General features: G+C 54.7%; 1 protein-coding gene across 1 annotated transcript in view; it reads right to left on the bottom strand.

Annotated features, from left to right (window-relative positions):
* Positions 1-9363, bottom strand: part of LOXL2 (lysyl oxidase like 2) — a 59051-nt gene extending 49688 nt beyond the window's left edge. Inside the window, exon 1 of the mRNA XM_017732346.1 lies at positions 9213-9363. The gene's annotated coding sequence lies outside the window, so the exon portion shown is untranslated. The remainder of the gene's footprint in view (positions 1-9212) is intronic.
* Positions 9364-10640: the final 1277 nt, after the last annotated feature.

Raw genomic sequence — 10640 nt, 5'->3', positions numbered from 1 at the left:
CCCTGCTTCCCGCTCGCATCCCAGCACATGGAGTGGTCAAGCAGGACGTGTGGGGGGTGAGGATCCCATAGTTTCCGAGTGAAGCAATGCCAGAACTCAGTGGGACAAACCTCCCCAGAGCTCTGGAGCTCCGATATTTCCTGGCAGCCACCGGAGGGGAGGGAGAAGGGGGAAGGCTTGGCTCCAAAGCCAGGGGGCCAGAAACTAAAACTCTCCGGAATTTTAGCTAAAGCTGGTCTATCCCTAAAAAAAAAAAAAATGAGCGGGAAAATTCACATCCTCACACAGAGACACAAAATCCATGAACAGCCTCAAAAGCTGCTTGAGGAGGGGATGGATCAGAATTCCAGGGAAGTTACTCAAAATTCCAGAGGCATCAATCCAAACCTCAGCTCCAGCACTGACCTGCTGGGTGACCCCAGCCAGGACACTTCCAGGGCCGTGCCTCAGTTTCCCTGTGGATAAAGAGGGATGGTGCTCAGGAGATTCCCTGCTGGAATGCTCCGAGAGCTGGGAACGAAAGGCGTTTGCCTAAGGAAGAGAGGAATAAAACGAAGCACGGGGATTAAAATCCCAGCGCTGGAGGAGAAGCAGGAAAAGCAGGAGGAGGTTTTCCAACAGATCTCATAAATCAGGATGGGGAGGGGGGGAGAAAAAACCTTGGAAAATAAACATTGGATCTCGAGGAGCCAATTTTTTTGTGGGTCAGGAGGTGAGGCTGAGAGAGAGGGATAAAATCAGGTCCTGGAAGGGATGAGAGGAAGGAAATGCAGACGGAGAGGGGATTTCCCAGAGGGAATGCAGCTGGCAGGGCAGGATCAGAGTGCTCCTGGATCCAGGCACTCCAGTACCGGGACTGGAACCAGTCAGACCCTCCTGACTCCGAGCCCAGCAGCACCAGGCTCCGAAGAAACCTCGCAGGATGGTTGTCATGGATACGGGATGGGTTTAGCCCAGGGCACAAACGGGGGCACAGAGATGCTCATGGATGCACAAAGAATTCCAGGAATCCCCTTGGATCATAGGGAAGGACAGGTGGGAGTCAGGAGCGAAAACCCCCCAGGGGAGGGGTTGGCCTCAGCAGGGCCACGGCCTCGTGCTCTGCAAAAAATCGGGGGGTTGGGTTTTGATTTTAACCGTTTTCATCTCTTCCATCCCCAAACCTGGTTCGATCTGCTCCGTCCCCAAAATCTGGTCCAATCTGCTCCATCCCAAACAGGTTTTGATCTTCTCCATCCCCAAAATCTGGTTGGATCTTCTCTATCCCGTGACATCCAATTTGATCATCTCCATCCCTAAACAAACACCTGATTTGATCTGCTCCATCCCCAAACACCTGATTTGATCTGCTCCATCCCAAACACCTGATTTGATCTGCTCCATCCCCAAACACCTGATTTGATCTGCTCCATCCCAAACACCTGATTTGATCTGCTCCATCCCCAACACCTGCTTCAATCAGCTCCATCCTCAGTGGCTGCTCCTTGCTACTGCAGGAGCAGCATTTTTAAAGCCTCAGCAAATCCCGATCCCAAACCAAGCTGGGCTGCAGGAACCTCTCCCTAAAAATTCCGCTGAGGAGGCCCCGAAACTCCCTTTAAAAATGACTATTAAAGGTCATAAAGCTTTCCCAGCGCTGTCCCACACTCCGAGAACGCAGAGCTCTGTTTGTAAATATTTGTATTTCTATTTCTGGGACCTTCTGGAGCCTCTGGATGGTCCTGCAGCCACACGAGGGATGTTTGGGAAGGGAAATGCAGATAAAGAGTGCAGCAGCCTCCCAGTGAAACCCTCCCGGGGCAAGGCAGCGCTTCAGCATCTCCAACAGAAAGTGAACAAACTCCCCTCTGGGTCATGGTTTTGTTTTATTTCGGAGCCCCCAGGAAGCTCAGCGCCCACTGAACCCGAACATCTGAGAGGGGAAAAGCCTCCACAAAGAGCCCAGAACCCGCCCCGTGCCAGGACAACCCCGTGTCAGCGCTGCTTTAGGGGCTCCCTCGGGATCAAGGAGCGACTCCAAGCTGCAAATTCCACTTGCCAGCCCTTTCCCTGCGCAGATCCAACCTCTCCGGTTGTTTCCCCGAAGGACTCGAGCCAAAGGACACAAGGATGTGGGGAAACCACCCGCGGGAGGGCTGCGAGCGGCTCCCAGCCGGGCGCGGGGCTCCCGGAGGCGTCAATGAGCCGAGCGCTGCCAGATGCCAGAGCCTTTCCAAGAATCCCGGCGCTGGGAGACCTCGGGAGCAGCTGGAAGGGAGGGGAAGGTCACGGCACAGCTCCAGGTTGCTTTAATTGGGACCGAGATTAGCCCGGGAGACGCTAATTGGGATTAGAGCGCATCCGGGAGGTGGAATTTGGGCTCCTGGCAAAGCCTTGCTGAGCCCGGCTGCTCTGAGTCCGGAAAGGGCTGGATTTTGTTCCCCCGAAATGGAGGGATTTTGGGATCATCGAGTATCCCGACTTGAAGGGACCCACAGGGATCATCTGAGTCCAACCCCTGGCCCTGCGCAGGGAGAGGAGAAAACTCCCAGGGCTGGAGAAATCCTGGGGAGGGAGGACAAAGCTCCCAGCTCCACAGAAGGAATTCCGGCTGGGAAAAGGGAGTTCTAACGAGATTGTAGGAACACATTCCCAACCTTTCCTTAAGGAAAACCACTCGGGTCGAGCAGCAGCGTGTCCCAACTCTGTGTGGGATCGAGGAAGGCACTGGAAACCCCCCCAGAAATCCCATTCCTGCAAAAACTCTGGGGGAATTCCGCACCAGAGCAGGGACAGCAGCCGCGCCCTGCGTTCCCTCCGATCCCAAACCCCGCAGACGGAGCTTCCCCAGGCTCTGCATCGCCCCAGATGAGCCCTCCTGCTCCCACAGCCCCTGCTCTCTGAGGGGCTCCGGAGAAACTCCTCAGGTGAAGTCGGGAGGAGCGGAATCCGAAGGGATTTGTCCGCAGCCGTGATTCGGGATTTGCAGGTACAACGGGGAAACTTTGGGAGCTCAGCAGCATCCAGGGAAAGCTCCCAAGGTTTCAGCACTGGAATGGGGTCCCGGCTTTCTGTCTACCCCGAGTGGACAGGAGGGAAAACAGGGAATTCTGGCACGGGAGAGGTCTGGGCAGCTCCTGGCACAGCTCAGGTTGTGGCTGCCCCATCCCTGGAAGTGGCCAAGGCCAGGTTGGAGCAGCCTGGGATGGTGGAAGGGGTGGAATGAGGTGGGATTTAAGGTCCCTTCCCACCCAAACCGTTCCGTGGCTCTGATCCACAGCATCCAGGCCCCTTTTCCCTGGGATTCGAGACCAGGACTAGTTTAGAGGATTGGTAACAGAGAAAGTTGCCCGGCAGTTCCTTCCCTCCATGGCACGACAGCCACAGAAACCCCGGATTTATTCCTTCCTGCCTCCTCCTGAAACCTCCCTCCACAACTCCAGGACATTTTAGGGCACTGATATCCAAGGAAATGCTCCTTCCTCGGCTCCAAGATATTTTAGGGCACTGATATCCAAGGAAAACTCTCCACAGCCACAGAAATCCTGGATTGATTCCTTCCTGCCTCCTCCTGAAACCTCCTTCCACAACTCCAAGACATTTTAGGGCACCCATATCCAGGAAAACTCTCCCTCCTCAGCTCCAACACATTTTAGGGCACCGATATCCAAGGAAAACCTTCCCTTCCCTTCAATTCCCGCAGGGCTGCTCCAGCCCCAGCCTCACTCAGAGCACTTTAAAGGATTTGAAGGGCACGGGCGGCACCGGGCAGAGCCAACTGCACTCCCACGTTTATGGGGCCACCGGGAAAACCCCAATAACACAACTTAACATGGAAAATATTCCAGCAAAAACCACGGCTCTGCTGCCGGGAGCAACATCTGGACACGTTTTTCCCTCCAAATCTCCGAGGGAGCTGCACGTGCTGAGCTCCCTGAGAGTAAAGCCAGGCTTAAATCTGCGGGAGGTTTGGTTTGGGCTGGATTTTCCCGTTCTTTTGGGCTCGTTGCTCCCCTCACAGCCTCTAAGAAGCTCTGGATTTATTCCTGACGTCAGGACAATATTTTGGTCTCTCCATTCAGAGGAATCCAAGGCAGAGCATTGAAAAGCCCTGGAGCAGAGCCAGGCTGGAAGGCAGGAAATTCTCCAGGTCTGGCTCCCCGTGCCGTATTCCAGGCTGGAAGCTGAGATCCAGCCCCGCAGGAATGTGTAATTTAAGGCTTTCAGGAGTGATCCTGGTGGCTGCTGACTCAGCCCTCTCCAGGTCTCCAATCCCGGGTTTTGAAGGGAACAGAGGCGCGGGACGGCAAGGAAAAAACATGGAATCGTTCTGGGATCATGGGATGGTTTGGGTTGGAAGGGATTTAAAGCTCATCCAGTTCCAACCCTGACACCTCCCACTGTCCCCGGGAGCTCCAACCTGGCCTTGGGCACTTCCAGGGATCCAAGGGCAGCCACAGCTCCTCTGGGAATTCCATCCCAGCCCCTCCCCACCCTCCCGGCCAGCAATTCCTTCCCAATATCACATCCATCCCTGCCCTCTGGCAGTGGGAAGCCATTCCCGGTGTCCTGTCCCTCCAGGCCCTCCTGCCCAGCCAGCTCCCAGTGCCCAGGGCTGTTCCTGCAGCACCCACAGAGGGAAGGGAAAATCAAATCAGAGAATCCTGGAATGGTTTGGGTTGGAAGGGACTTTAAATCCCATCCAGTGCCACCCCTGCCATGCCCAGGGACACCTCCCACTGTCCCAGGCTGCTCCAAGCCAGCCTTGGGCACTGCCAGGGATCCAGGGGCAGCCTCAGCTCCTCTGGGAATTCCATCCCAGCCCCTCGCCACCCTCACAGGGAGGAATTCCTTCCCCATATCCCACCTAACCCTGCCCTGTGGCAGTTTAAAACCATTCCGTGTGTCCTTTGTGGCTCAGTTTTTCAGGAGTGGGAACGAGAAGGGATTTAATCCATGGGGATTTAACCCTTGGAAAGCCCGGCCATGGCAGCATGGAGACTCTCAGAGCGATGGGAGAAGGTATCCAAAACAATTCCCACCCAAACCATTCCCTCTGCCCATATAAAAATCCCTCTTCTTCCTTTCCATGGACCTCCCAAGGCTCCCAGTCCTGAGCTTTTCCTTCCCCAGGTGTAACAGACCCCACTCCTCTCCCGAGCCCAATCCCAGCCGAAATTCCCCTTTTTAATCCCATCCGAGCACCCAAACCATGGCTGAGCTCGGGCAGACCCCGGGACCAGGAGCTTCCCTGTCCCATCCTCATCCGGAGCACAAAGGAAAGTCTGGAATGCCGGATGGGAGCCCTCTGTGCCTGAGGATCCAGCGATGCTCCACATCCCTCGGGAGCAGGACAATGATCCCGATTGTCCCTGGCTCGGGGCCGGGAGCTCCGAACCGTTGGTGTGGAACGGGAATCCCGGGAATCCTGCGTTCCCGGCGCCCCCTCGCCCCAGGGGCAGTCCTGGGGATGGGAACAGGATTCCTCGGTGCCATGGGAGGAATTCTCCAGGCCTGATCTCCACTGGGAGAATGATTCCAGCATTATTAAAGAGAATAATTGATATTATTCCCCAGCCCAGAGATTACAGGGAATAAAGCCCCGCCATTCCCTGGGATAAGATTTTGGATTATTTATCCCTTCGCTCTGAGAGTCTCTGCGCTGCCATGGCCAGGCTTTCCAAGGGTTAAATTCCCATGGATTAAATCCCTCCTCGTTCCCACTCCTAAAAACCTGAGCCTGGCAGGAGCAGAGGCACCGACCCTGGCAGCAAATCCCAAAGTCCAGCAGAGATCCAGAGCCAAGGGAATGGCATCCGAGCGGAGATTTCCCGGGTGGATAAAAGCTCTGGAAAAGCCTGGAGAGCCTTGGAATGGTGGAGTTTGGAAAAGACCTTTCAGAGCATCACCAAACCACGTCCCCAGGGCCACATCCAGGGGTTCTTGGAATTTCCAGGGATGGTGGCTCCACCACTGCCCTCGGCAGCCCGTTCCAGGGTGTTCGGGAATGTTTGCCCGGCTGGGGAGGGGGAACTGCGGCGGGCAGGGAGCAAAGAGAGGGATTTACAGCCCTGGGGAAATCCGTGTGAAAATTCCATGATCGAGGCCCTTTTCATCAGTGCTTGATTAGAGCTGAGAATCCCGGAATGCTTCGGGGGATGGTGGCTCCACCACTGCCCTCGGCAGCCCGTTCCAGGGTGTTCGGGAATGTTTGCCCGGCTGGGGAGGGGGAACTGCGGCGGGCAGGGAGCAAAGAGAGGGATTTACAGCCCTGGGGAAATCCGTGTGAAAATTCCATGATCGAGGCCCTTTTCATCAGTGCTTGATTAGAGCTGAGAATCCCGGAATGCTTCGGGACCTTAAATCCATCCCATTCCAGCCCTGCCATGGCCAGGGACACCTCCCACTGTCCCAGGCTGCTCCAACCCGGCCTTGGGCACTTCCAGGGATCCAGGGGTCCCCACCCTCCCAGGGAGGAATTCCTTCCCAAATTTCCCCCCTTTCAGCTCGAGCCCACCCCCCTTGTCCCACCACTGCAGTTCGTGGTGAGTTGGGAATTCCTGGTTCCCATTCCCAGGTCCTTGGAGCAGCCGGGAGCCTGGAGCCCGGCAGAGTCAGAATCCACATCTCGATTCCTCCTCCTGCTCCCGCTCCAGGCAAAGGGAAGAGAGCTGGGAAATCAGGAGCTTCCAGGAGCAGCAGAGCTGGATTCCGGCAGTGCCCTGGCGAGAAGCTGCTCCGCGCGTCCCGCTCATCCCAGGAGAGCTTTTTGTGCCTCCTGGGATGCCCCAAGGGGCTCCAGCTGGGAGCAAATGGGAACTGAAGGAGATCTGGGAAGAGGCACGGCCCGGATTTGGGAGCTGCTCAGCGGAGCCCCTTTGGGAAAGGTGCTGGCCGTGGATCCGGGTGTTATTCCCGGAAAAATTGCTGTGTCCTTGGAAATTTTAGGGCGTTTATCCTTAAAACCATCAATATTCCTTATAAATATGTCCATAGGGAGAAAAATTTCTCCTTAGAGAGACAAATCCCTCCCTGTGGAGATTGGGAACAGTTTTCCTGCTGCATTCCCAGATTTCTGAACCAGGATCTCTGCAACGTTCTAAACTCTCCTGACCTTTAAATCTTTTTCTTTTTTATCTCCACACGGCAACATCAGCTTAAATGAAACCCCAAAAATTCATCTGAAGGGGAAAACAAATCCCAGAGAGGGATTCTGGGTCGGGGGTTCAGCATCCCGGATTCCCGTGGTGCCGCTTTCCAGGCGGATACGAGCGGAGGGGATCGTTCCTCACCCTCTGCGTGATGCTGTCTTAATTAACGCTCCCTAATCCACCAGCGGGACAGAGGGGCTCCAAACCGGGCTGCTGTTATTCCTGGGGAAAATCCCTTGGAATAACAAACTTGTGCCGGCATCGCTGCGGGTCGGGAGCGGTACTTTTCCTCCTCCCGCGGGGTTTTTGCACGGGAAATGTGGGACGGAAAGTGCCAAAAAAAGGGCTCTGGAGAGCACCTGGGTGAGCTGGGAATGATCCCAGTGCCCGGAGCTGGGAGCTCTGGTTTGAAACCGCCCCAGGAATGCTCTGGAAGGGTTCGGGAGGAGAGGGAATGAAAGGGGGAAAGACATGGAAATGGAGGAACAGCGAGGAAAGCGGAAGGGAGCACAGGTACCGTGAAACCAAGGAATTCGGGAGTCCAGTTAGGGATAAAAATTCCAGAGCTCGTTACTGGGAAAGCATTTTGGGGTCTGAGCCTGTAAAAGGAGACAATTCCAGCAAACCCCATGGATTTTCCATTAAATCACCCCGCTGCAGGCAGAAACATCACCCTGGGCTACATCCCCCAAACTCTGCAATCCCGGCGGCTTTTCCGAGCTGCTGAAAATTCCCTGAAGTTTCTCCCTAAAATTCTCCTCTCTGCACCCAAAAGCTCCCGCTGGCTTGGACTGGAGAGGAACAGGGAGCCTCAGCACCGCCTGATTTAGGGATGAAATTCCCCTTTAACAGCCCATTTTCGGGGATGCTTCCCAACATCCTGCTGCCCTTGGGACCAGGATGAGCGGAATTCCCTCCTGGAGCAGCCGGCGCTCGCTCCAAGGTGTGGTTTCTCCCTGAGCGCTCGGATATTCCAGCAATTCCCACTTTTGTTCCATTCAGTGTTTTTTAGCTGCTCCCTACCCCCCAGCCGAGGAAATTCCTCCACCGTGGGTGGCTCAACGTGAAGGAAAACTGGGAAGGAGGAGCCCTAAATCCAGGATTTCCATCCTGTATCCAGGAAAAATTGGAGGCACCGCGCTGTCACCTTCACGAGCTGACTGTGGAGATGAGGAATTATTTTCCTGCTGCTCTCCCGGATTTCTAAACTTGGATCTTCCTCTCCAATATCCCAAACTATCTTGGGCTTGGATCTTTCATCTACCCGCGATTAATTTAATTAACAACAAAAATCCATTGGGGAGGAAATATCGATCACAAGGAATTACTTGTGAGCTCAGCCCGGCTCGGGGTTGAACATCCCACGTTCCCCCGGGGCACCTTTCCAGGTGGATATCCCGGAGTTATCCCCAAAATTACCAGGATAAAGCAGCTTTTAAGGAGTTGCTGGAAGCCTCGGAGGGGCTGCGAGTCCCCAGCGCTGACAGCAGAAAAAAATCCTTAATTAAATTCATGTTTTGCACCTTCTGCCAAACATCTGCCCTGGAGTTTTTCCTCTGAAAAAAAAGCCGGGAATTATCCAGCGAGGAGAACTCCGACATCCTTCCGGATTTAGCCGGGTAACATTTCCCCGGGGCTGGTGGCGCGAGCCGGGGTTTTCTGCTCGAAATTCGGGGGGGAAAAAGGAATATTTTAACAATATCCCAGCTCAGGCATTGCCTGAGCTCGCGGGCAGTTTGCAGCACGTCTCCAATTCCAGCCGGGAATGGCTGGGAGCAAAGAAGGGAGAAAAGCTCCAGCTCGGCCACCACAGCTTTAAAAAGTGACACTGAAAATCCTCGGCTGCCAAATCCCCTCGGGGGGACAGGAATTAGGGGGAAGATCCATTTTTATCAACCCCTCCGCAGTTTTTTACGGCTCAACATCACGGGGGCAGAGGGAGAAAAACCCGTTCGAGGAGGAGGAGGGAAATGAAACTTCCAGCCCCGAAGAAAGAAAGGCTTGGAAATGCTGAAATTAATAAATCAGCCGCTCGTTTTGGGGCAATAAAACCCCAAATGCGGCTCGCAGCACCGAATTTACCTCGATCAGTGCTGGGGGGGAAGCTCAGCCCCGTCCCGCTGCATCCAGTTCTTCCTCCCGGGCTCCGCGGTCCCCTCGGCGCTGGAAAAATCCTCCCGCAGGCGGGGAAGGGAGCAGCGAGGAGCTGCTGCTTCCTGCCAAATTTCACTGCATTTACTCCGCAAACCCCTCCCAGGAGCCGCCCCTCCGCAGCTCCGCCGCTCCTCCCGAAAGCCGAGCGGAGGCAGAACGGGGCGAAGCGGCCGCGCTTCCCAAAAAATGGGGAAAAAAAAAGGGATTGGGAGCAGAGATTTTTTTTTTCTGGGGGTGCTCCCCAGGGAAGGAAGGTGGGAGTTATCCCGGCCCCCGGGGTCGCAGCGTTGTGTAAGGAAGGGCTCCGTGGTGATCCAATCCCTACAATTCCAGGGGGTTCTGGAGCAGCATCCTGGAATTCCCACCGCTGTCACCTCCCGGGGCTCCCCCGCCTTTAACCCTGCAGCTTTTCCAGCTTTTCCAGCTGCTGGAAATTCCTTAAACTCGCTCCTACAGCAAGGCAGGGGATTAAACCCAGCTCGCCCTGCAGTCACCCCACAATCCTCAGTGTCCCAAGGGCTAAGAGCAATTCCTCGTGGAAAAATAACAAATCCTGGGTTGGAGAATTCCCAGCTCTTCTCCCAAAAAACCTGGGAGCTCTTCTCCCAAAAAACCAGGGCTGGATCAATCCCGCATCCTCCTGAGGCCACTGAACCTCGGTCACCCCCTCAGCCAGAGGGGCTGTGGGTTTAGAGTCACCCCGTTCATCCAGGATTTTGATTTATCCCAAAAATCCTCTTTATTCCCGTTTGCTTAAAGTCGGAAAATAACAGGAAACCAAGATTTCAGCTTGGCCATGAAGCTGAATCTCTGAAATCTCTGAAATCAACCCAGAATCTCTGAAATCTCTGACAAGAACCCGGAATTCGGTCTCCTGACCCAGTTTCAGGCAGCAGCACTTTCTGAAGCGTCAGCATTTCCCAAATTCCAAAACATTCCCTGGCATTTTCTCCCCAGCTTTGGCCCTGGGTGTTTAAATCCCTGCTCAGAGGGGTTTTCAAATAAATCAGCAAGAAGCCCATGGGCACGGGAAGAAAAGCATTCCCAAAAAAGGTAACTCGGGAAGGAATATTCCCGTTTATCCGGTGTATTCCTATTTTAGAGGATTTTCCAGCAAGCCCTTCCCTGGCCCAGGGCTGCTGTCCATGGATTCCCCCCAGGATCCTCCTCCACAGTAATTCCAACTTCACCCCATTAATGAGGATTAAAAATTCCAGGCCTTAATGCCCAGCTCGGGACACAATTCCACCAGTGCCCCCCCCACGAGAACATTCCTGTTGGGGACTTCTCCCTTTTCCCAGCTTTTTCATCGCTTCCCAAACAATTTATCCACACCAGGGAATTCCTGCTTCAGGG

This window comes from Corvus brachyrhynchos, unplaced genomic scaffold (assembly GCF_000691975.1).
Source record: "Corvus brachyrhynchos isolate BGI_N302 unplaced genomic scaffold, ASM69197v1 scaffold150, whole genome shotgun sequence".
NCBI lineage: Eukaryota > Metazoa > Chordata > Aves > Passeriformes > Corvidae > Corvus > Corvus brachyrhynchos.
Note: the sequence above shows the minus strand (reverse complement) of the source record. Positions and strands in the feature narration are given on the sequence as shown.